We start from the raw sequence: 27,926 nt of genomic DNA, 5'->3' as shown, positions 1-27,926 counted from the left end.
CACCCTTCCTTGACATCCTCAGGTCATTTCGTCTTTTAGAGGATGTCCCTTCCAGGTGTTGCGGGATCAAAGAGGAAGAGAGAGGGAGGAAGTCATCAAAGCAATCAAAAATTATTCAAAATTCATGACATATTACTTACTCGCACCAAAAAAAAAAACATATATATAAAAATAAAAGAAAAATTGTAAATAATAATATAAAATAACGAAAAGAAAAAAAAGTAATTAAAATCAAAGAAAGTAGAAAGATAGTAAAAAAACTAGAAGAAAAATGAACTCCAATCAAAAGAAATTTTAAAAGAACTTACCCTTGCTAACACTCCGAGCTCGGTGTGGCGTGTAGCTAGTTGATGCTGATTCGGCGTCAAAAAGAAAATATTCAGAGCATTACAAAGTAAATTTACAAAACAAAATTCTACACTTTACTATTTCATTTGTTTTTTTTTTTTCAAATAAAAAAAAAAAAGCTTTTAGAGGTCGGTTGTTTTACATATGCTGCGCGCGAGAATTTTCAAGAACGGGCTGCGAAAATGACACTTTTGGTTTACATTGTGATATCACCGGAACGATTGTAACTCCAAAATGTCCATCGATCGACGGAATAACAACGGTATTCACATCAACTTTACATGGATCCGAAATGAACCTTTGAGCAAGAACAGTATCCAAAATTGAAACACCGGAGAGACGTCGAGGTTAGTTCTTTCCTTTGGATTTTAGCAATTCCTCGGCAATTGATACACACGATTTCATAGCGTTTATAATAATCACAATTGTGCACAATGACCGAAGTCAAATCGCGAACAATACCAGCATCGGTGCTGAACCAACCACTTCCAACCAACCTCTCCCTCTTCCAACCCAGAGCCGCTCCACTCGCCGCTACGTTGCCTTTAACTCTGTTCCGTTCATGTTACAGCAACATGCGCATGCGCCTGCGGATGCAGCAAATCATTCGCCTCTGTCAAGATTAATTCGCCCGTATGCATTCAATAATGTGCAATTTGCGGCGAACAATAGGGTAATGCATTATTTGAGCAAATTAATTCAGAAAGAGGCGAATGAGATTCCGCTCCCGTCGTGAAGCCGCGGTCACTACAACGCTCTCACCGATCACCAGCAATGATTTGCTTTGCGATATCATTAGTACTCTCTTCCCAAAAGTGAATCGAATCCATCCATTGCCCAGATAGGTCTCGATGAAATTCCCGAGGCAACCATTGAAGAAGTCTTGAAAGTCGCAAAGAAGTAATGGGCTCGGAAAAGTAAAGCCAAATAAACCTCTCGGTGATCCTTGGTCTTATAGGTCTATATGCCTATTAAACGGTGTAGACAAACTTTTCGGATGAGATCTTCAATAGGCTTATATTGACCACAGAAAGGGAGGGCGATCTGTCAGATAGGTAGTTCGGATTCAAAAAAGCAACATCTACTCTCAATGCGATCGGTATGGTGACGAAAATTGCGGAGGAAGCACTGGAGGCCAATAAATCTTGCTCGGTAGTCATTCGCGAAAATTTGGGCTAAACAGCAAAATATCAGGAGAGAAAAACACAATTTTGAATTCTTTTAAAGTGATTCATTCTACACAGCTTACTCAATTTTCACAAAAAACTTTGGTGTTGTAGAGTAAAGTCCCACCTGATATTCAAAGTTTACTCCAATGCTCTAGCTATCGTAGAGTTTGCATTATTATGAATTTAGTGGTATAAAGGCTGCGACTTTTTTAAAAATTAAAATGTCTGCGACAAATGAAAGGTTAAGAAAACGAAACAATTACTGAATATTTTTGGCTCAGAGTTGTATGAGGAATCGCCTGGCACTGTATGTCCGGTAAATTTGAAACACCACACAGGATCTTCTTCCTTTTCTTCAGCCTTTGTTCCATTTATAAGCAGGGTCGGCTTGCCGTGGTCAGTTTCGCCATTTGGTTCTATGAAATATATGATCTGGATGGAATCGTGAGACCTTCAAATCCCCATCCCGTGTGTCAAGTCACAGTTATTTCGGCCGTCCTTTTGGTCGCTTATCTCGACTTCGATTGAACATCCAAGCAATCGAAGCAATCTCGGCAAGTGAATTCTCGTTAGCGCGGGTTACGTGACCATACCATCGAAAACGCCTCTCTCGCAATTTTTTTACGGTCGGTGTAACTCCATATAGATCGCGGATATCCTCATTTCGGATGTGATCAAAACGTGTCACATGTTCGTTTCCATTATCACAAGACCCCGGCCATTATCTTTTATAGTCAGCCATTACTCAGAACCATAGACAGCAACAGGGCGGACGACATTGCGGCAAATTTTAGATTTGGAACGTTCGCTGATACGTCGATCACCAAAACACCGATTGTGGAACGCCGCTTCATCCAGGTTGCCTTAATGCATGAAGCAATTTCATAACGCAGTTTAATTCTCCATTGACGGACAGCATTGCCCCAGATAATTAAATCGCTCAGTTCTGGGCAGGTCACTGCCGCTGACAGTAATTGTATTTGTTTCATGGAGATCGGTCGTCAAAAATTCTGTTTTATTAAGATTCAATTCGAAACCAGGTTACAGGAGGTGATCATTCCATTTTTAGACAAGTTATTTTGATATACCCTCCACACTTCGAACTTTACTTTTCAGATCTTAGTAGAGCAATTGAAACTAGCGCACGTGTTCTTCTGGCAATAAGTGCTGTCGTAGAGTATACTGAACGAATTCATGTGGCAAACGGTCTCGCTTCTCTAGAGCCAGAGATGTAATGTAAGGAGAGCGATTCTTCTCACGGTGTTTCTCTATGAGTAAACGCGCAGCGTATATTGTGTCAGTAGTTCAGCAGTTCTTGCCAAATTACTTCTAAATATCAAAATTTTATGTGTTTTTTCGCAACTTTAAGCCTTCTGAAAGCCTTTTATCATCCACATAGCCTTCTAACAATATATAGGATTATTCAAGATGTCTCAAAATGGATCAAACGAGGGCACGGTGAAGTTAGCTATGATGTAACTTAATTCCTAAGCGGATACGGAGGGTACCGCGCATACCTTTACACCTTCCGGCGTGGCTAGTTCCCATATTGCCGGAGGATGCGGAGCATGTTGTTTTTAACTACTCGAAGTTCGCGGCACACCGTGGTTCGGCGGAGATTAACGCTGGGGCGCGGTTGTCACCCGAATATATTGTGGACCACATGGTAGCTTCTAAAACTGCTTGGTGGAAAAATTAATGCAATTAATGAAAGAGGAGCTTAGGGCTACAGTAGCAAATATTGACACGAGCCGCAGTTCGTAACTGATCCTACCCTGCGACGTATTACCGAAGTAGCAGTCCCGCGGGACAAGTGGAGGATAAGGAGGTGGTTTTAGTAAGTAAGTCTCACATAATCGTATGGTAGAAACCAGCAGTAGCTTTTGAACCATCCCACCTTCCGATGTTAAAATAAAATAAGTCGAAACCGGAAGCTCGTTGTTTCAGGTATCAAAGGTATTTGTTTGTTTCTTGTGTAAGTATATTTGAGGGCAGAACTATGCCATTTTCAGATAGCACAGAATGTACATGTATATTTAACATGACAAACTACTCATTATAGGTAATGTTGATAGTATAATACCAAAGTAACAAATTTACACGGAAAAGAGAACTTTGAATTATTGTAACTTAATGAGTAATAGGCAACTTTATAACTCTAGGAGAAACTTAAAGGAGCCTTCTAGTCAATTTCCCACTATTAGTACTATTTTTGATTGGGTAGTTTCTGAGAATGGATCTGTTATAGAAATATTCTCTTTCGGTTCATCGCACTCCACATCCGAAAGTACTAATCGATTCGAAAAGTGCTAATCGAGATCTTTCATTTGATACCCAACATGACTATATTCCAAAAAATCCTTAATATATTAATATATTTCCTTAATATATTTCCGACATTTCAGACGTACAAAATAAAGGACTAACGAATAAACGCAAACAAAAAGATGCATAGAAAAAGTAGAAAAAAACGATAATAAATTAGAAACTAATATTTTCGTTTACAGGAAATTAATTCAATGTTTCCAAATAATTCGATGTTTATTCTCTGGTAGCAAGTAACAAAGAAATCGTAGCTCTAATTCATATGGTTCATAAACCGATTGCTATCTTTTGAAGGAAATTCCCGAAATCCGATTGTGCTATTATGTGAGTTTTAAAAGAAGCTCGCAAGTAAGATACATTAAAGCGTTCGTTTACACATATTTTCATTTCAAACAATCATCTAAAATTCCAATTTCAGGATATGTGTAGCTAAAGTGAAAATATGCCGAAAACGGAAATCCTTGGAAAGTATTCCATTTTATTCTTTTATGTATTCATCCCAATTTCATACCTGCTTTTGGATTTGAAGACAAGCTCAGATACATATTCGGGAATAATCTTTAACAATTGAAGGACCAGTAACGATTCAAACATTTTACGATGCCAACATTTTATTTTTTCAAGAGCTCTTTCACTAGACCGCTTTTCTGTGATCTACTTCCGAGCACCGCAAATCCGCATTAAATCAACTTACATAAAAGGTATAAATCTAGGGACAATTGGGGATTACCAATCTGCCTTTGGAGCATTTTCTGAAACTGCATGTATTCGTAACGACCGGAACAGAATGGGAAAGAAATGAGATTGTTCGGTAAAAGTGATGTATGGAGAAAAATAAAGGGCAATATATGTTGTATAGTAAGTCCTTGTAAATATTATAGTTGAAGTCTAAGTTCAGATCCCTCATGTCCAATAGTATTTATTAGTATGAAACAGAATAATATTTACTAAAATCGCTCTTTGTATTTAGATGACCAATTAGTTTACATTAATAAATCAAACAAGCTTAAATTATTAATAAACTATAAATTAATGGCAATTTGGAATTCAGAAAACTAGCGTGGGCTCATAAATCGCATGGAAATATGGAGAATATTTAATTATAAACTTTATTAGACGGAGCCTGTATATTAATTGTTTTACCCAAATTTAAACGATTTTGAATATTTGTGAAATGATTTTAGGTACATAAAAGAGTTCACGTATCCACTTTAAAAATAATATAAGCCATGTCAAAAAGCTGAAGTGAAATATATTAATTGATGGTTATTCTCCTCAATTATTTAAATTTGTACAACAGCAAATTGTCACCGAAAGTTGCATAGGGAACAGTAGGCGCAGCTTATTCAAATCACGAAATGATCAGGTTCAAAGTTCGGAAGTTGAAAAACTAGAGCCTAAAATAATGAAGTCATAAAGGAGATTACATGTTTGACATCTAGGACCTTCCAAGAGCTTGGTATACCTTGGGATAACACTTTATTCTGAAGCAATAAACACTTTATCTGTAGCCTTCGGGACAGCACCAGATAAAAATATTTGCAAAGGGACGGCAGAACACAAAGAAAGTAAGTATAGGAAAAAATACAAAATTGAATCGAAAATGCCACAGGTTCCTTGAAGGTATGTTCCATTGTGTTAAAAGAACTACTACTAATCGCCTTTACCTGATAACCAATTATCCTCACTAAAGTAAACAGAAATAACGAAAAAAAATTTAAAAGTGAATTGATAACCTTGGAAATAGTTTCTGCAAAATAAAAATAAATAAAATACAATAGAATTCCACCGCAGGACTGTATAGCTTCAATCTGAATGGCTTTGCGCCATTGCAGCGTCTCAGGCGGTAGGTGAGGAAAGTACAGGAACTTTGCAGTCTTGCAAATTACTCACTCATGAAAGTATCACCAGAGATTCGTCGAGCATTCCCCACAATTCGTGCACGTGAGTATGCGGCGGGTCGCAGAAGAGTACCGGCCATCATCAGAGCGCGTGTTCGACTTTAGGTCATCGCTTGAACTAGTGACCGAGAGTCGATGGGGGCAGAAGCGACGGCATCAACAACACCATGCTGCACTGCAGCCAACAGTTCCCACCGTCCAGATCACAGTTAGATACTAGACAGCTACCTCACTCCCCCTTGCCCCTCAAGGGGCGAAATCAGTGCGAGTACACACGATTTCAAATTGTTTTGCCCTTGAGCATGAGCGAGATGTACCGAAAACCCGATCAGCTGTGTTTGACATACCGCTCGGACTTGCCAACGTATTGGTGAGATTGGCAAGTTTTTGCTTATGTATAAGTGAATACGTGAAACAACTTTTTGCTATATGGGTGAGCACGCCGTAGTACCAGAATAGCAAAATCTCACCGATCTCTCTCTTACCAATACGATTTGGCGAACATTATGCCTTTTCCTTGTTTAACGTCTCTGATGTGTACAGATAAGCTTCTGCAAGCACATTTGCAAGTGGGGTCATTTTTGTAAGGGTACTGCCTATAGTAGATCTACTGTGGTCCAGATGAAATCTCCGCTGAGGTTCGGAATCCTCGGAAATGGATCACTATACATCTCCAGTAATTCCGAGAATTCTATGTCAAATCAATGATGAGATTACATCTCGTCTGTGTGTTGTGTGATATGTTGGTGTTGCAACTATACAATCACTTTTGTACTGTGGTGCAGTTACGGCTATCAGATTGCATGGTCAGAAGACTCGCTTTCGCGTTATTGGTTTCAATGACCGAAGAAATCCACTGTCAAAAATTTTCTGGGACGTCGATGGGACTCACTAAAGCAGGACATTGCTAAGCCAATTCAATTCAGCACTGACAATGTCAAAAGATGGGTCAGAAGTAAAGCACAGAGGGTTTATAGGAACTATGCCATCCCCAGTGAAACATTCGTAGTTGAAATTCCGGACACACTTAAGCAGACATTTTCTATCGTAGACATTCGGTTACGACGGTAAGATGAAAGTCACTCCAGACATGTTCAGAATGTAACGTACGGAGGTTTTCAGATCACTAAACGAATCCGAGGAGAGCGTCCAGAAAGTACAGTTTTTTGTGACGGAAGCGGAAGGAAGTGGGCTATTATTAGTTATGGAAGGGTGGCATACCACCTTATCAGGGCGTTAATCTGAAAGTACTAATACCTCAGAGCCTATCCATATACGGAGGGGCATTTTCCAGGGGAATTCCCCTTTGGTTTTGCATGTCACTGAACCCCCTTTCATGGCTGCTGAATGATGCTAGAGGGCATGGTCTTGCAGTCAAATATGGCTTACGTTCTAAGTGCGAGCTGACGCACTTGATGTACTTAGATGACATCAAGCTTTCCGCTGGTGCTGATGACCACCTTAGAAGTCTGTTGCGAATAGAAGACATGTTTAGAGGTGATATTCGGACAGAAATGTCAAATCGAAGCCATCGGCAAGTGTTATCAGGATGCGCATGCTGGACATAATCTTGGTGATCACCACATCAAAGCTATGGCCGAGACAGACTTTTTCAAGTACCTAGGAATTCTGCAAGGAATTCGTTCTCGAGATGGTGATCTGGAAGATGCTCTGCTGTCCGAATTTTTGCGCTATGTAAAGCGAGTACTCAAATCGCATCTCTTGGGGAAGAATAAAATAAGCGCGTTGAATGTACTGGCTACCCCTTAACTAGATTATGCATTCGGAATATTGCCGTGGATGAAGGCCGCTCTGGAGAACGTCCGACGGATGCACCATCCAAATTCTGGCGTAGATGCCGCTGTTGTAAGGCAAGCTGTGGGTCAATTCCACCTAACTTGAAGGACTTATCTTTCAATCCTCTTAGTGAGGTGAAGTCAGATCAGAAGCGTTAAGGTATCAAAATATTTAGTTGTTTGCAGCTGACTGCTGCGCTAGTGGGGTATGGGTATGCCGCGTGGCGTACTTGTGTTGAATGTATTATATTATAGTTGCGCGTAATGTAGATGCGGTCGTACCTTTAATGTAAAATGCTCTTAAATACACGCAAATATTAAAGTGTGCGTCTGTGATTTAAAATGCTAAAATGTAAGTAGTCCGTAGCACTAAGGCATCAACAGTGGCTTCAATTATCACGGTGGATCCTTAATAACGAGAACAATCGTCACCTTTTTCTGCAATAGAAATAATAAAATTTCGACAAACACCCTTATTTGTTTTTATATGTAAAAACGAATTCATCTTTACTCGAAGCAATTTCATAGATATCCTTAGATATTGCCATTTCGACACTTTTCAAGTATTTGTCCTTTTCTCTTAGTTTTAGTTATGCTTTCTTTGTCGATTTCTGCCCTGTTCATTTCTATTGGGATATTTCCATTTTTTTCGTCTTGCAGTATCTTCGCCTTTGACATCGCGTTCCGCCTAAATCATGTACAATGATACTTCATTTTCAGCAGCCTTGTAAACTCCATCAACTCAGTTCCTTCCCCGTTCCAAGAGTTCATTTTGAATATACTACCTAATAGGTGATTCATTTCAGGTTTGGTGGCTTTTCTTCTTATAAGAATATTTGGGTCCACGATGGTTACATTTATATATACATAGCTCGTAGTGTGTTTCTACTGAGGATGTCTGACTACACACTTCAATTCAGCATGTTACGTGATAGGGTGCAGTAATTTAGGGGCAATTTTCAGTAGTAGTACGATTTTCAATGCTCCATGTTGTGCTCTATATATTATAGTTCTAGGATGAGCTGAAGGGAAGTTTTTGGGAAGCTGAAGAGTATTTTAAAACCTAGATGGTATATATAGTCACTATCGTGATTTCTAACAGATTTTCGGCTGGGTAAGTTCCGCGAATAAGATGCCTCTTTCTAATCCCCACACTCGCCTTTTTCTTGATATGAAAACAAAGAACTGTTTGGAAAGTGTTCAAGACCTTTACAGTTGACTCCCTCTGTTTCGATCTTCCAAAAAGTTTTTGTATTCTCAATTTTTCGAAGAATCCAACGTTTTCTCATTCCACGTAGAGTATTCGAGCTTGGATCAACGCATGTGTCCACCATTCAGTACTTTAGAGTTGCACGCGGGTGCAAAGAACTCACTCGCTGTTGGATCCAGAGTGAGGGGTCATGGGAAACTTGCTCAATAAGGGCCATAATTGACTTCTAACAAACTTTCAGATGCATCATCATTTGTCGTAGATTTAACATTTTTCCATCAGGATATAATTTACCATCAGGATATAATTTACAATGAGTAATGTTGGAAATAAGCGAGCAGGCACTGCTATGCTTTTCATTGAAATGATTCAGCACGCATCGCCTATGGAGACATGCAACTACAATTAATTTTCGCCAATTTCCGATTTTTCTTTTTTGATGAAGCTCTCCTGAAAACATAGAGGGGTTTCAACCACGCCTACATTGCTTGGTCACAGCATTAGAACTCTACCCCATTATATTTGCCCCTTCGCCGAGCGATCGTTAGAGGTTTTAGCTCATTTCCGCGGTCAATCAAATTTAAACGCCTCATGCGTTAACTTCACTTGAGACATAAATAATTACACTTTAAGCAGTGGATCAGTAACATGGGGTCAAGCAGTGAACTGCAGGAAAGACTGGCGCGAAATATAGCTCCCTGGGGACTAACCTGCCTCTCTATAAGGGTGACATAGACTTGGGAGCCAAATTATCTCTTTTCGAAAGTGAGTCAGAGGCCAAGAGTCTTGCCTACCATCACCGTTAGTAAGTAGTGATAGTCACGCCCTGTCTAGACTGGGGAGTCGTAAAAAACCTTGCCTCCATTCACGGTGTCATGCGAATCGTGCCCATTTGATACGACAACGTTGGTCTACTGCCAGGGCTACAACAATAAAGGCCCCTAGTCAACAAGTACGAAATCAGTGTATTACACATCATGAAGGAGACAAGTCTCCGTAACTGCGTTATCCGCAGGAAGACTCGAAACCAAAAGAGGCCCTTAACAAGGATCAGAAGATAATACCCCATCATTGTCCGAGCCAAGAAAGCGCGAAACAGCGTTGATTAGCCCACGTGATAAGAATACTCACAAAAAAACCCAAAACTGAGCCCGAAAGGGGGTTATCCCGGGTAGATCAGGGGTGAAAGCAAGAATCAGGAAGTTCGCCATGCGGTCATGAAGAGCAGGCCACTATCGAAGACCTTGTCGTCAGGCAGATGCGCAAGTCATGGAGTCTCCAGGATAAGCTTTCGAGCAGGTTATACAATGGTGGACTGCGTGATGGAGGACATTGCGAAATTCCTTAGGACTATAGTCCCTAAATTGCAAGCCTGGAAAGGAGCAGAATTTTTGAGATGTGCTGCGGGTGATGTATCAGGGGCACACATGGTGACAGTGTTTCTCCCAATAGCGGGAACTTAGGAGACAGATCATCTTACGAGCCTATTAATTGCTCAGAATGGTTATCTCCATACGCGATTAGGTAAAGTACTCACATCCAAAGCAGAGTCAAAGGTGGACTGTTCACGACATGGGTAGATGAGAGATGCCTGTAGGCAATAAATTCTCAAAATTGCCACATCAACTATAGATAGCTGTGCACGTGCAGAGAGAAAAGCCGAGGAAAGATATTTCAGAGGAGACATCGGGTGGCAACCCCTGAGGTACCCGAAGGAATTTCAAAGGCCAAAGAGGCTAAAAGGACGCGACCAAGCTGGAAAGAATACCTGCAGCCCAATGAAGAGGAAAAGGTGGGCGACTTAGAGCGAGATCGTCTAGGACTTAGGGTAGACGACGCGCAGGAAAGACCAAGAACTTGCATTATTCTTAAACGTAATTAAAAATATATATGTCTTTCAAAGTTCCGGACTGGAGACATTTTGGCTATCCAAGTCTCATTGGAAGCCGGGCGAGAAATGGAGAGGCGGTCGTAACATCGGGCTACTTCCCAGGAGAAGACATCCGGATCCCTCCGAAGCTAGTTGCTAAAATGGTGAAGTTCTGTGAGTGGAGAACGCTAACACTTTTCCTCCGCTTCGATGCCAATCTTCATTACGAAGTGTCGGGAAGCAGCAACAATAATCGAAGAGGTGAGTACCTTCTTGAATTTATGCTTAGCAATAAGTTACAAATATATAAGATAAGGAACACTCCAGCATTCGTGACCAGCACTAGGGAAGAGGTACTAGACATAATAAAACTTGTTTATTCTTATTCGCTAGTGTTGACTTTTGTTTTGCAAATTACACAAAACCTTAAAAACAAGTTTTATTATTTCAAATAATTAATCGCTAAGAACACCGCGTAATTCCACTCAGAGGTGCTAGACATAACTCTTTGAAATATTCTGATGGACGGGCTGGTCTAGAATAGCAGGGAGTCTGATGAGCCATCAGATTCGATATGGATACTAGTCCGAAATAAAAAGGAATCCCAGGAATGAATTGGGACTCCTATGCAACGCACCTGAGCAACAACATACCTCCGCTACAAATCAACATCGAAACGAACGTGCCGTAATATTGTGTGATTGATTCGATTTTATACCTCCTTCGCTTTCGCAAACGGCAGTGGAAAACTACAAAAACTTTTTTCGGCACATACTTTGAACTATTACTTAAAGAAAATTGAGAAAGCTTTAGTCCGCTTGAGAGTTTAGGTGTTTGTTTATATAAATGAATGTGGTCAGCGGTGAAACTTAACGGTGTGGTTGTCCCCCAATGAAGAGAACTTGCTAATTTGAAATATATCAGGACAGAAATCTGAAGAGCTATCATCGCGGTACATCACCAAAGTTCTTAAAATAATTACAGAGTCCATAACAGATAGCTGACGCTCAGGACGGAAAAACTAGACAACTTATGAAAAGCACTTTGATGGGTGACAATAGGACTTAGTTAGTTAGACAAAAGGACTTAGTTAATAAATTCTACGCCACGCTTCCTATGGTGGCAAGCATCCCTGAAGTAACGTCCACGAGTTCAGTGGCAGAAACTCATTTAATTCAGCTTGTCTGACGATTGTCAAGGTAACCCACAAAACGAGCGGAGATACGCGTAAACAGAACAACGGCAATCCACCCAGAATGAAATATCAGCGCTCTCGATCCAGATCTTGTGCACAATGCTAGTTAAAAAATCTTCAATCCCATTGTAACACTGGAAGTTCAGTTACGAAGCTATCACATACCTGAACCCATTTAATGGGACTTCGCAGAACGTGAATGACCCCGTTCTATCCTCTTTACCTCGTATATTTATGTTCGACCAAAATACGGAAATACGACTCCCCATAAACCCAGGCGCCAACATGCGTATTTAATCGCACTGCAAAAATTAAGAACCATATTAAGAAAAGTGTTCCAAGCCAACTTCTCAGAACGAACAGCAGCAGCCACTGCAAACTCCGCACCAGTCGCGGGACCAACAGGTGTACACTGTGGTGGCAAAATGCCAGCAACCGCTTCAACAAAATGCGTCGCAAATGAATCCGCAAAGGGTGCCATTATGTTGAATTCGCCGAAGAGTGATCCCGGGCGCAATGACCAGCGCATCTATTAGCAGTATCGATAAACTTAAGCTTTCTTACCTGATGGGCAACGATATCCAAGGGAACCAGATTTCGGACCAACACTAGCAGACCATTATGACAATGCTTGCTCCCGGGAGGGAAATCCCAAAAATCGCCCAAGCTCCCGTTCAATAACCTTCAGGGTAAACTCAATGAAATCCAGTAGAATGGTTAGATTTCCTGATCGTTACCAGGCAAGACTTCGGTTATTGGGTAACCTAATAACATAAATCCACAGTTGTAGTCACGTTACGGTCAGCTGCATGATCGTAATTTCCTTGCACTCCATCCCGGACATAGGAGTGCGACGCTAATTATCTCCTGACACTTACCTGGAACAAGACAGTCGGGAACCGTCCCAACGCCTGTTTAGAAAAGTGAACATCATAATGCAAAGTAAGTCCCATGTCATATATAATATAAATATTATAAAACTCATTGAGTTTGTCGAATGGCTTTCATTGATTCCCTGCTGACACTTCCTCCACAGCGCTTTATGACCAATCGGATTAATACTTACTACATCCGCTAGAGATTCCCTTTAACCATGGGAACTGGTATTAGACAGAATATTAACTGTGAGCTGATATGAATGCCGTGGTGGGCTCTTATAACACTTTGTGCGGATATGTAATGAAGAGCGTAATTATAATGGTTAAAGGTTTGTGGAATTGTGTAACCTACACGGCCTCGTGATTGGGGATACATCGTTGGAGGACAAAGTCTGCCATAATGTCAATTGGGTTTCAATTGACCACATTGCGATAAGCTGTAGATTTAGGAGTTGTCTTCTGGATGACTATCATTTAATAATCGTTTGCCTTAGCTTATGTATTGCCTCGACCCCCGAATCTAAACAGGGTTCAGTTTCATGTCTAGGCTGCCGTTCGGATATGGGAAGTTTATCTTTCCGATCGGACGACTGACATCTTCAAGAGCCCGCAGAGAAAATTGTTAGCACTGGGTCACTATCAAAGCATCAAACAAACTTGTTGGCTACAATCTGAAGAAGGAGCGTCAGTTGTAGCTGACTACCAAAATTTGGAAGCATATAGCGGAGTCCTACGTAGTGTGCGCGCTGGCAAAAAGTTCACTGCAGTATACCGCACCACGAAAGAGCTTACAGGTGGTCGCAACTCCTCCAATGTAGCTTAGAAGGTGAAATGAGCATTTCATTACGGTTTGCAACCATAAATTCCGGCGAAATTCGACGTTATCCGGAATAACTAGCTTCCGCGGGTACAAACTACCCTTTAGATGAGAACGAGTACATTTCAACTCTTAAACGGAGCATGACCACTGAGCTTGGCGTCTCCTATGGAACTGTTCAATGGAGATAATTCAATACCAACATCAAGTTAAGGTTCTTCTGTGCCAATATTTTCTCTGTGTTCTTATCATATATGTAAACGTGTAAAATGTCGCTATTCGGAGGCTCCAAGCCTTAGTTAATGAGTGCCTTCGCCATGTTACCTCCATTACCTAATCAAGCGTTCGCCACTTTAAGTCCCTCACTGACCTCATATCAACCCCTTCCTATTCTCTCAATTCAAGCTGTGAGCTTCTTCGCGATCATCTTTAGTGTTCTTATTAATATGCAGCTCAACAGTTCGCATCGCCTACTCAATTTGGATGAAGGCAGATTGAACATCTCGGGTTGTCCTTGCCACCATGCCGATATCGTCAGCATAGGCCATTAGTTGGATGGGGTTGAAGAGGACAGTGCAACCCGTAATTAAATCAGTATTACCGATCGCTTTTTTTCAGGGCCAAGTTAAAGAGGATGTTTTCTCTTGTCTTAGACCATTGTTGATGTCGAATGGTCTCGAGAGTGATCCTGCTGCTGTTATCAAGCCAACCTTTGGTGTCAGGGCCGTGTATAGTTTTACTCTGACTATACTATCATAGACGGCCTTGAAGTTGATACAAAGTTGGCGCAACTGATGGCCTTATTCCAACAGGTTTTCCATCGTTTACAGATAATAACAATAATCTGTGGCGCAACAATCCATATTGGATCAGGGCCTTGAAGTATGTTTGGGCACTTCATTCAAGGCCGTAATGGTACACTACAGTACACTATAGGAGGCAATGTGATCAGCATTGCGCTTGCCCGAGATTATTACCGTGATTTGACTCAGGTACTCATTCACAGCTAAGTCGACTGGTATCCGACGTCAAATCACGATACAAATCCCACTGGCACTAGTGAGATTTGAACCGCGACCTTTCGTACGGCAGCCTTGTGCTCTAACCACTCGTGTCCAGATACGTTTACAGATGTTAACGTTAATAATGGTTACGGTCCCCTTTGCTTTCCTATTATTTACGACAAGAGTTTGTCCGAAAGTATTTTTCAGGATATGTGGAAAGAAGCTCGCACAATCACCTTACCCAAAGATGGTGACATTACCCTGACCGAAACCTATGGCTCTACATCCATCCTGCCCTTTTTCTTCAAATTTATTGAAAGGTATACAAAACGCTGTGTTTCGTCTCGTTTCGCAAAGGTTAGGTTTCAACACACTCGCACCACTGTCACGAAATTGTTGGAATGCACAAATGTCGTTACAAAGTATCTGAATTCAAGATGCCCATACAATGTATACTCCAAGGCCTTGGAGTCTATTGTCTACTCCTTCCTTCTACTACTCCTAGTTGATATTTTGTTTAGATAGTAGGATAAATCGTGTCTTCTTCAACGGTTGCATCTCGTCTGCATTTTTTCCCTATTTGGGGATACTTCAGGGGTTCATCATCGGCCTGCTTTCATTTTTTACGAACAATCTTCCGTGCCAACATGCCGATGATTTAAAACTATGTTTTGTTGGCGGTTCGCCTTCTGATCAGCGCAGCCCTCAGTTATACCGTTACACATTATATGGGTGGTGCGTTCGGGACAGATTGCCACTTAAAGTGAGGATATGTCACTGATCATGCTACTCCCAAAAGAGGTCTCCAACGACATCCGTTTATTATAATATATTGATGACCAGCCTTTGACGGTAATTGCCTCCTAGACGCATTTCAGTGTGATTTCCGGCTTCATCTTCATTATGTCGCGCGTATCTAGCCGCACTCTCGCAATGTCCGGCTTTATCCCTCGCTACTGAAACAACGCGTCGAAGCAAAAAACCAAAAAACATAGCTCGGCAAAGCGTGAGTTATGCTAGCGTTTTGAAATCTACACTTTAAAGCCAATAAGCGCCCCAACCCAAAATATTGAAGGGCTTTTCCTTACACTGACTCAAACGACAGTTTATGGTCCCAATATAAAACATGATGGAAGAAATGATACGCAATCAAACCCAGATCGTACAGGCCCTTCTCACAAGCAAATGAACCAGAGCAAAATATGTCGCAGGAATTAAAGCGGCGTCAGCCCGCATAAATTGGATATATGACAGTTCCTATTTGACAAAGAAATCGACATAACGCTCAAATCTGAAACGCATCCCACTCACAAAAACAATTTTCAAACTGACGGCACTAACTATCAGGAAAGGAAAGCCCATGGCTCCGGAATACTCATCGGATTTCACATTAAGTATTCTCTTCTAAACGATTACTGCAAAGACTACCTCCATGCAACTTGAATTCGATTACTGGAGTGGACCAGTGAGATAACTATAATGCCATTCTACTGTCTTCCAAAGTTTAAACTCAATTTTCAGACATTCAAGGAATTTTACAGTGGGAATCTAAACTCACTCCCAAGAAAAGGCAGTTGTGGGACGTGCTAGGAAAACTAGACTTGACATCTTCAATTCTCGGCATTCTAAAAATGTGACACGGAAACCGTTAATAAGTGAACCGCACGGCTGATGAGCTGTTTTCATTTGCGAGCGCACCCCTTATAACAAGCAATGCAACTAGGTAATTAACAACGAAATCAACGAACTAGTTGGATTTCCATAAGTATAAACTCTTATCTACAAATCAACGCTCCTTTGAAAACCAGAGATAAAATAAACAAAGTCCTCTTCAAATTGAACGAAATAATGACAGTGGCTGCATATTTCTTTACCCCACGCCCATATATCACCAATCTTCCCAAAAATAGTACATCGCGTATCATACTACAGGTCCAAGCAAAGCGTAATGGCAGGCTCACAAATCCCCAGACCTAAAAAGCAATTGGCCAAAGCAAGTCGATCGCTCCACGAAACCCTTAAGAATCAGTGGTTACAAAGTTACTTACGCGGTTTATCACTTACTGTGTCATCTGATTGTTACCTGTGCGATGGGTAAAGTTGAAGAAACATGCTCAATGCGAATCACCAATGAGATCAGGAGATAGCAGCTGGGCAAGAAGTGATGCCAAAAAAGGGACGGCATTTGCAAAACATCTCAAAAACGCATTCCATGGCCGAAGGGAAACTTCCCATTTAGAGCCAAAGAAGCCGTTCGTATCTTTAAAGACAAAGTGGACCATTGAAAACTCCAGGATATGACCTAATTACAAGCAAACAATTTGAACGCCTATATTTCCAAGGTTTGAGAGGTTTCAGCCGTTGCAATGATTCCTAAAAATAGGAAAGACTAAACACAGGTTGCATCCTACAGGCCTCTAAGTCAACTAACCATCCTCCTAAAATTCGCGCAAATGAAACCAAGTACTGTCACGTCACTTTCACCTTTAACCGGTAAAACTGCGCTAGGGTCTTAGTCAATGGCGTAACGATCTCTTAACAGAATGGGGTAAAGTATCTTGGTTTGCACCTGGATGGGCGAACCTGCAGAAAACATATTGAGATGAAGCCAATACTAATAAAGCTGAGAACAAAAAAATATGCATTGGATTCTAAACATAAACTTTAAGTTGGAACTTGACCATAAACACCTGCTCTACAAAGCCGTTATAACATAATGGCAGGATGGACTCGCGGAATTCAGGTGTCGGATTCGGCGAACATATTTAACATTGATTTTTTACAAAAACTCAGTCAAGGACATTCACAGAGGCCTAAAAATTGCAACGGTAAGAGAGATTTAATTCCGATTGACGACGGATAAAGGTTAGCTCCCATCCGAACCCCTTAGTTAGGAAACAGCTTCAACAGCTTAATGTCAGTCGATTAAAAAAATGAACATCCTAGAATGTGAACAAAGGCAAACAGCATTGTGTATGTAGACTAATCTGTAATCTTACTTTTTGAACAATCTACTCAATATCACTGGTGAAGAATAGTTTCTATTTTAAAGATTCAAAAAAATAAACATGTCGTTAAAAAAATCGAAAGAAAGATAGCAGGATTGGAATGGATTGTTTTGTTTAAAGTTTGAGAGAGTTATGAGTTATTTAGTTAATCATCGACTGCATGAATTGGGAAGAAAATAGACCCCGGTTTCGTTCAGAGGTAAATTGATACGCTGCCGAATCTCTAACTGACGAGATCTACCACCAAATAAATTCGGATCTAGGACTCCTCTAGTAGTCAAACAAAACAATTCTGGAAACGCGGCTCATCCTTGTAGTAAAGGCGCATTCTAAAAATAGGAAGGTTGAAGTATAATCCAAACTCTAAGATAACCAGCCTGAAAATATTCACTCCTGCTTTACTCCTCTTTTTCGCGCCTGAACTTCTTAGTGCAAGAAGAGTTTTCCTTAAAAATAGGATCCCGATGAATTTATATTGAAGGTTGAGGTTCGAAGCAATCAGAATTTTCGAACAGTCTTAGTTCACAGGTCCATATTTGTGGACCCTCAACTAGGGAAGTCATAAAACACAGCAAAAATGGAGAAAACAAGCACAAACATCCCTGGTCTGTATTTGCTGATCTAGACATTTTGTTCATCAAAATGGGGTTCAGCCTCCCAACATATAACCAGCACGGTGAAAGGATTTAGGTGGGATAGACCTTGTTTACCAGTATCTCTGATGCTGTCGACTCAAAGAAGAGTCCAGTTGTGCACAAATTCAGTAGCGGGTAGAGAAATATTTATTCACTTGTACTCATCTTCCAAACATGGTATATTTTTCATAATTTGTTAAGTATTATTGTCAGCTAACTTGAATAACGATGCTCTATGGTATTTATTTTGGACAATGGTTATAGAGAATTAACAATGTAATTTTGAGCATACTTTATAGATATTCCAGTTCCGATAACCCTGTCACACACTTAAGATAAACTAAACTATTTACATAATATAGGTCTCGAGCAATTCACAAGCAAGAGAACACTTTAAATATCTTCTGAAATTCATTAACACCACGACAGCATAACTTACCCGTTAAATATTTTCTCCTTGAACGGGTATATCCTTGTCAAATAGCCACAAAAATTCTGGCTGTAGATACCAAATAAGCGGGAGTGTTACCTCTTAAATCACTTCTGACTATTACCGAACACTGTACACTTTCACATGTCTGCCAGTGGCACAGACTTGCTTTTCGCAATTTTCACTACCGCCTCTGCGAATTTCCAACTCTTCCCGTAACAGGCTGGCGGGGCTTAAATTAAATTCCTGGCATTTCCACTTAGAATTTACGATGACATTAACTCCGGTAGATACAAAATTTCAAGTTTATTTTGAACAAATGAGTGTCGCGCCAACTCTCCTGCCTAAGGCAAAGTAGAGCAGACTGACTGCCAAGCTGCACATATATATATATATAAAGGCTACATTAAACCGAAACTCATACTGGATTAAGTAAAGCCAGTGATGTAAAACCGTTATTTAAACGACACGACGAGAAGCTTATCGTCACAAGACAAGGATCCGTACGTTGGCGAATTCGTTAAACGACTGACGGTTGATTGAGTGTCGTGCAAAAAGCCAGGTGGCGCGCGAATATATACCCAGACGGTCATAATGATATACGACGCACGAACACCATCGCCACTCGGATGTACACCAACAAGGATACACAACTGCATTAACTACTACGGTGTGTTGTGTCTATCCTTGCCCATTCCACCCCACATGGAATCTAGCCGCATCCTTGCAAAGTCTTGACACTCCAAAGAGTTAGCGTTGGACCGTAAAAACGCGAAGGAGCGTCGCCCCTCGAAAATTGTATATTGTGGGCTCACCCTTAAGAATAAGCTTTCGGTTACCACCCCCTACATTGTTCTCAACGGTATTGAATAGGAAAGCTCAAGTACTCTTCCTTCTGCAGAAGAATAGTAAATCGAAAGTGGGTTACGTGATGAACTATCGGGAAATGTCCGGATAAACTAGGACGCGTAGCGTGCACAAAAAACTAAGAATCCCAAAGCTGGAATCCGACCCAAAATTGGCCTAAAACCTGCATCCGTTGCAGCGCGATTTGCAATATATGCAGCCAGTTCCTGGCATCACACAACACTTAGCACGGAAATGTCGAAATAGCACCGATTGTCAAGCAGTGAAGCAACGAACGACACGAGTTCTGAAAGAAAACTGGAGTAAAGTCCCCTTGTGTTGCAGGTCGTTGTCTGTTGACCTAATATTGGCCCACGTCCCTTTCGTCTTCGCCACAAAGTCTACGACGCTTCTGTCCCTTCAGTCCCTTCTTAATCCCTCCATTCGCTTCCCTCTTCACCTTTTCCCCTAGAGCATCAGATATTGCCGGCTACCGGACTCCAAACACACGCCTGCGCTCCACCCACCTCGGGACGAAGCTTTCTACAGTTCCGGCTTCCATCGGAATTTCGCTCCACTTTCCCCAAGTTCAGAGAGTGAACTTGCGCCCTTCGAATATTTTTACTAAATTATGCAGTGTTTCTCCCCTTGTCAAGTACTTTGTTTACGTTTTGCCTTTGCCGAAGGAGAGCACGTGGTCATGGCCTGACTGACGATATGTTGACCCACTGCGGAAAACTAAGTGGGGTAACGAAAGTGCTATGATAACGATTTCAACTGTGCATTCACATATATATACATTCCAAGGAGCTCAGCTGTACTGACTACTTCGCCCAACACCCCCCACTGTAGATTCACCAATGTTGACAATGTCAATCACTTGGAAATTAGTGCAGAGAAAGAAAAGCAAGTCGAGGGAGCTTTTCGGGGATGCAAAATAGATCAATAAGTCAATGTATTTTGAGAGGCTGCTGGGAACTACCAGCAATAGATGAAGGGAAGTAGATTTAGCTGTTGTTGGCCTTAAATCTACTTGAAATCGTTATTGATTTTAGAATTTACACATTTATGCTATATAATAAGAAACATAGATGCATCTTTCAGGATGGGGAGGATATGTAGATTGCCAGGAAGTGCTTATCATCCAAATACAAAAATTAAATTTAATAGCATTAGAAGTCATTGAACGTTCTTTCTTTAACCATTTAGATATTTATCTATTTATTTGTTTAAAACAATAATCCAGAACAACAAATTTCTAATTAATACATATTGTCCTCAGAGGGAGGAGAAAGTAAACAGTTTACTCTACACTTAAAATTATGAAGAAAGATGGAACCAAAGGACACAAGTTGTAGGTCATTGCAGGACCTACGCAATCGCAGTGTCAGTTCGTTAATTTAATTTAGTAGAGGGAGCCGCAGCTCTAAGCACTCAAACCTTGGCTACGTCCATTATACTATCCAGAGACAGAGAATACGCAGATTCTTCGTTGAAGAAAACCTTACCAAGGTATCTTCGCCTGAGGTCTGAAGAGGCCGGGCAGCTGCAAGCCTCTTCGTCCTCCTCTCATTGGCTGCATATGGCCGAGACCACCACTTGGATTTTTTCCATGTGGTAAGTTAAGCGGCAGTGTCCCATTAGAAGCCCCCCATGTCCCGCTTCTTACGGAATAATAAAAATGCCCCTTTAGCGGCTGCGGATTTGTTCATAAAGATTTTCCCCCGTCGGCAGAAGTTCAATTTTCTAAATTCAGCTGCATGAATCCTTCCCATTTCCTCTTTCAGAGTAGACTTGACAGTAGATGGCGGGACGGCAAACGCTGGTTCTGGCCTCACCATTGTGGATTCAGAGCCATGGCGAGCCAATCAGCGATGTTAGAGTGCCCTGGCAGCCACATCACGAATATTTCGTTCTAATGACAACTCCATATCAACTGGCTCGATATGTCGTTGCTGTTTAATATTGATAATGCTGCCCAACTGTTGAAACAGATTCAAATCGTGCGACCCCTCCATTTATGCCGCAAAAATTCTTCTGCTGAAAAAAAATCGCATATATATTCGCCCGGAATATGGTCGTCATTATTCCGAAAGGTCGGGCCAGTTCCATAATCAGATTCCCCGAGAACATCCCTGCGCCTGATTCGCCATGACTGACCAGTCTGTGAAGATTATTAAGTTTATAATCTGAAAAGACTCATGGGCATTTATCGACCATTCTTCTCCATTCTCTGTATGTTTTTTCAAAGATGAATTTGGAAACCATATGATCGACCGGCATCAGAGCTACCGGATGTTTGTCAAAGAATTTCCAGATAGACGCATGACCGTATGATTGGCCGCTTTCCACGCTCCAATGGTATTGGGTCTATATGCGTCATTGCCTGCTTTCCGTTTCACCTCCAAGTGAATGGGAGGTAGATTTAGGATAGCTTCGTGCGCCGCAATTGGCGTAGCACTCATTGCTCCAGTAATACTTAGTCAACCAAGCGTCTGAATCTGCGTTAGCAGCTTCTTGCTGTTAGCAAAGTTCAGTTTCGGCCACCGGGCGCCGAATGCATACACCAAAATGTACCCGTTTTTGTGAAAGTCCCCAGGTATTATCTATCGCATTCCTACAGCACCAGAGCAATATGCAGGATTTCTGATATTGTTCCTGCATATGGTGCTTCCACGTTAAATTGGAGTCGAAATATACTACTAAATACTTGACTGTTTGTGTCAGCTGGATTTCCGCCCCTGCTAAGGTGAGTAGCGTATAGCTACCCCCACCGTGAGTCCATTGCGGAGGCACCAACTGTGGATTTCATACGTTACCTTCAAGCGGTCACATACTGTGTTCGCAAACTTGCCAGTAATTTTTATGGGCAGGTCGTCCGCAAATGCTTGCGCGAAGACTTTTTGTCCTCCAGGAGCCATAACAGGGTATCCATTACCAAGAGCGATAACAGCGGAGAGAGAACCTTTCCCTGTGGGCAACTCCTAAGACATCCTGCCTCAATTCTATTTTACACGTCGACAAATCTATCCTCCGCAGATTCCAAGACGGAGTGGGTGGAGATGGATCCATGCCCATTACGAAATCAATGGGTCTGTGATCCGAGATTGTGATATCGTTTGATACTCTGCACTCTGTGGCAAGAGCCGGAATGTGATGTGATGCCATTGTGTCGACGACCTCTTGTCTGACCATGTCAGTGGGTTCATTACCCAAATTGACGATTTGCAATTAGGTTCCTACCAGATAGTCCAATAGTCTCGACCTTCCCGCGTTAATATTGGAACCTTTCCAGCATTTATGATGGTCGTTAACATCACATCCTGCTATTATTCCCATGTCTTCACTTTTGACATAGTGGTATTAGGGAAATAAGCAGAGCATGATAGAATCTTCTTATCGCCCTGTTGGTTTTTTATGGTCAGCTTGGTCTTTGGGGTGTCATCATCGCTTATGTCTTTAACTAAGATAGCTTGGAGGTCTGTTGAAACCATCATGCAGGAGCGGGTTCAATCACTTCAATTGGAGTACAGTAAGTCAGCATGTCGGAAGTTTAAGCCCCTAATTTCCCCGCCAACAATCTTCTTATATGAAGTATATACATGTCTAGCAGCGATTGATCCGATTGATAAGTGCAGTCGCCGCTCTACGATAATAATAATAATAATCGTTGGCGGAAGAATCCATATTGGATAAGGGCCTTGAAGTGTGTTAGAGCACTTCATTCAAGACGTAACGGTACACTACAGTACACTGTTGGAGGCAATGTGGTCAGCATTGCGCTCGCGCGAGATAATTAGCCTGATTTGACTCAGGTATTCATTCACAGCTGAGTCGACTGGTATCTGACGTCAAATCACGATACAAATCCCCGCGACCTTCCGTACGACAGTTTTAAGCTCTCACCACTCGGCTATCCGGATACCGCTTTACGATGCTGCATATTTATCTGAGAGATAAAGCACCTCATCTACGGATCAGATGAAGATCCCCCGGACTGAACGTCCTCTTTGATGGTTTTAGCGGGTGACACTTGTAAAGCGACCGCTCACGCAGTAGAGCCCATACCCTGTCTGTTCCCGAACCTTCTTAATATCCGGTACAGGAACGCCGATAGTGAGAGAAGTTCTCGGCGTATCGGATCTGAGGTTATTCTGGACCCCAAGTTGTTCCAGGACTGCAATACCAGGAAGAAAGCACTTTTTAGAAGATGTAAGCTCGGAAACCCTCTTCAGGGTCAGCCGCGCACCCTCCCACACACTGTTGAAGGAGGACCAGTACTTTCTGAACCACACGTTCGTGCTTTCGTCGGCAAAGTTTATCCGTAACATATAACAGTATACACCTACCGACTCAAAGCGTAGTGTAACCCCTTGCCAGAATGCAGTCGTTACAGCTAGGACGACCTTTCCCCTTAAGCTGCTAACGCTGGTGTATCGTAACCGGAAGGATTGATGACGTCATAAAAGACCCATCCATTGCCTTCGATAGCATTGGCTGCAAATGAAGTCTTGGCCGTTGCTGGCCGAGCCTTCTTTCCAACCATTTGAGCCAAAGAGCTGGGATCGTCAGAAGACCGCTGCTACTTTTGTTCGCCTTTTGCCGCAGATGACCCAGACGATCCTTTACTTTCAATATTGGCACAACCTGGGGGTTGTGTTTTGCCCAAAGGCAGTTTACCCCAAGGCAACTTGCCTGGAGGCGGTTTGCTGGAAGGCAGTTTGCTCGGAGGCGGTTTTGCCCAAGGGCAGATTGCTGCCTGAAAACAGATGCTTAGCCGTAGGTAAAACTTAACCATCAGCATGTGGTGCCAATTGGAGCCAGGGGTCAGCGACGCTAACAGGCCCGACCGTTAATAACTGGATCACAATAGGGTTGATTTCCACTTGAATAACTTTAGAATCTGAGTCTAGACTTAAGTTCTCTATCGAAGAGTTTATGGTTGCCCCTTCGCTCAGGGTCGGATCGTCATGATGTATTTTAGGTTTTTAATTTTTTCATTGTTGGCTGCCATGGCCTTTATTTTACCGAGAAAAAGAGCCGGTCTCGGCAGAGTCCTACTGAAGGTAAGGTTGAAGGTAGGCCACTTCTTTAAAACCCCGAAAGAGATGGAGGGAATTAGTGGACAACATTGATTGGTTTATAAAGTTGAAAGGCGCAGTCGCTCAACCAAGAAGAATGAGGACGAATACTTTAAGAAGTCAAAGACCGTCATTAAACTATAGCGTCAAGGAAAGTATGATATTGCGGTTGATCAAATCAAGACCTACATACCAGTAGCTTAAAGGCAGTAAATCGACGCTTCACAAACCCGTGTTGTCTGTCACTACAAAGTGACCAAATTACGCAGTCAACCAGTCGTTGATTTATCAGCCGAGGATTTTGGAGCAAAAGTGGAGGTTGTTTAAAAGCTGCGGAAGGCAATAATCAATTACTAAGCTCAACAGTCTATCTGCCTCTTGATTCATTTTGCCAAGAGAATTGCCACTCATTTAGTATATGTGGCCGTTCATCGTGAGCAATCACCTCTCTTGATTCCTTCCTGTTTTGTGTAGACACAAAACCTTATTAAAATTGGTTTACCGTCTGTCTGTCTGTCTGTCCGTCTGTCTGTCTGTCTGTCTGTCTATCTGTCTGTCTGTCTGTCCGTCACACGCATTTTTCTCGGAGACGCTTATAGCGATTGACACCAAATTTGGTAGAAAGATGGGAACTGTGAACGCCCACACATATAGTGAGTTCCATCCTTTTACGTTGAATTTAAGGGGGGGGTTCCCATACATGCAAAAGGGGGGTGTAAATTTTTTTTTTCATCATATATAGTCATGTGGGGTATCAAATTCAATTCAAAAGGTCTAGATTAGTACTTTTCGAAAGCGGTCTTAGTTTTGACATTTCTCGGAAACGTGGGGAGTACGGGGGGTTGAAAGTGATCATTTATTTAATGGGGCCATTCTCAGAAACTACCAAACCGAAAAATCTGAAAAAAAAATCAGGAGGCTGCCACTATATGGTGCCTTGGCTCCGAAAGACCTTTCATACCGATATCTGTTCAAAGAAAGTTAATAATAGTATATTACTACAATTTTTTGTAATTGGCTGGAAACTCCCCTTAATGAATCCTAGCGCACGAAATTCTGCAGTGATGTAGGCTATAATGTAGAGCATGATCATACCAAGTAGAAAATTGAAGACTATCAATGTCAATATCACCCGAAAGTGGACATATGCATATATTACGTGCTACATACTAAGAAATACACAAAACCTTTCGTACCTGAAGCGTCCAGCTTCCGGTTTCCCGACTTGTTCGTACGTTTGTAGACAGATTCACACCTTTTGGTAAGAAGATCCACTAGCATCTGCATCAATGTCGGCCATTAGCCGATTTAAAGGTGTAACTCCAGCTCCAGCTCGAAAACGCTCATCTTCGAGACCAATGTTAATCCAAGATACTTAGCTGTTCATTTTGTCCCTATAATCGACTCGCGAAACAATATGGAACCCAGGATCGAGATTCTCTTCTTGGTCAAGATGACATTTGGACTCTTCCCAGCGCAAGGCGGAAATCATGACCTTACCCGTCGCATCAATTTGCCGTGCTCCCGTCAGTACTTTCTTCATCTCCCTCTGCCGTTTACTATCTCGTAGACCAGGAACTGGTCCCACAGATAATCTCACGAAATCCGCGAAAGATAGTTCGGCACGTGGAACGAATTTTGTATTGTGCTTATCATATCTGTCTTTCTTACGGAATTGAAGGCGTCTCTGGTATTAAGCGTAACGATGAGAGCTATTCTTTGAAATTGGCCGCTATGTGCTTCAACTCAACGGCTTGCATCCAGGACCTTCATGACAGCATCCACTGTGGATCTCCCATCTCTAATCCCGAACTGCCTTTTAAATAGGTTCCTAGCAGCACGTTTCGCTTTCACGAATTTATTTCTGATCAGCTTTTCGAGCACTTTCTCGGCGGTATAAAACATGCGGCAGCTCAGCGCCTCCATAACCTAGTTCTGACTCATGATTTATGGTTGACAAAGAAGAAAGCTTAGCTTCATGGTTCCTGATTAAAAGGAAGACATTTATTGGCTGGATATGATTTAGTGCTGTATTGTTATATATCCGATTTAGTAGAGGAATTTAGGATAGGATCCTAAAGAGATGATTGGCAACTTTTCGTAGATTCATCCTGAACGAGGGAAATATATTCGCTCTATTGGGAGTTCTGTTTTAACCATTGGAAAGAACATCGGAAAGTGGCAACAGAATCCAAAGCATGAACATAGTTCAAGAGAAGTTACTAGATAATATAAGGTATACATATAAGGTATATTTACCATCGTTTGGATTCAACATTTTTCTGAATATCTTGAAAAATAAGTTTTTATGATTCCATTGTTCCTGACAATCGGCTTGAGCACACAAAATTTACTCGCCCAAATCCAAGCCTGATAAGAGCGAAGTTGAAAAAGGATTTTCCCCGTCCGGAAATAAAATTTTCAATGAAAAGAGAGATAATATGTAGTCCACATTATTTTCACCCTGGCCCGGATTTCCCCTCTACGGCCTTGCTCAAATCGAGCGTATCCAGCCATTGATGTTTCGTTCGACGGCTTTTTAGTCGTTTCCTATCGAGTTTGATTCTCAAGCCAATCTTTGTGAGTTCTGGTCAGCAGCAGATCGGAAATCCCTCGGCAACCCTATTTCAATCTCCATTAACTTTATTTTCATTGTTATCATAGCGTACTACGCCAATGATCCAACGCAATGTCTTCATCTCTATCATCGCGAGGCGGCATTCATTGTCTTTCGTAGCTGGTTAGCAGTCGGAACAAAATATGGCAACAGCACCAATAATATTGTGGTAAAATAATTTTGACTTGAGACGTTCGTTGATGCGTTGATCGTAAGGAACTTGATATTCTCATGCACAGCAAACCAAAAACACGTTAATAATCTCTATCCTTTGTTATGTTTTCATGAGGGGGCATGAAAAGTTGCGGCGAAGTTGAAGTGGTCAGTTCAAATCGTCATGAGCAACCGTACGATGAAGTGAGGAATACCCAAATGAGCAAGTTCAGATTACAGCAAATAGTATGTAAGACGAAAGAAAGTAACTGACTCCATGTAACACCCAAGCCCCAGGCAAGCTGGGTTGTGCGATAGAGAATAACTATTTTGAAATTTTAAATTTTTAATGGCACTTTAAATTTACGATAGCTTCCAGACAATGAGTTTAGATAATTTGGAATTACTTCAATAGTTATTTAATCTATTAAATGCAGTAGTTAACGTAGAAATAGGAGGAACAGATATTAGGAATAGATTAAGCAATGATTTGGTGAAATGCCTGTCTAGATTATAAAATTTCCTTAAAGGCGTCGAGCATGCAAGCGAAGGGGTTGACTTGAGTCATTTTAAGACATATATAGGTTTAGAGAAAAATTGTTTTTTTATAAGCGAGTAGATTACTATTCTATGTTCAGCAGTA

The 27,926-nt window shown here is 41.6% G+C and overlaps 1 protein-coding gene across 2 annotated transcripts in view; it reads right to left on the bottom strand.

The window, feature by feature from the left end:
- The window catches only part of LOC119647289, a 751,009-nt gene extending 731,302 nt beyond the window's left edge, over window positions 1-19,707 (bottom strand). For both annotated transcript variants that reach the window (XM_038048193.1, XM_038048194.1), the window contains exon 1: window positions 18,596-19,707. The gene's annotated coding sequence lies outside the window, so the exon portion shown is untranslated. The remainder of the gene's footprint in view (window positions 1-18,595) is intronic.
- Window positions 19,708-27,926: the final 8,219 nt, after the last annotated feature.

Source organism: Hermetia illucens, chromosome 1 (genome assembly GCF_905115235.1).
Source record: "Hermetia illucens chromosome 1, iHerIll2.2.curated.20191125, whole genome shotgun sequence".
Classification (NCBI taxonomy): domain Eukaryota; kingdom Metazoa; phylum Arthropoda; class Insecta; order Diptera; family Stratiomyidae; genus Hermetia; species Hermetia illucens.
Note: the sequence above shows the minus strand (reverse complement) of the source record. Positions and strands in the feature narration are given on the sequence as shown.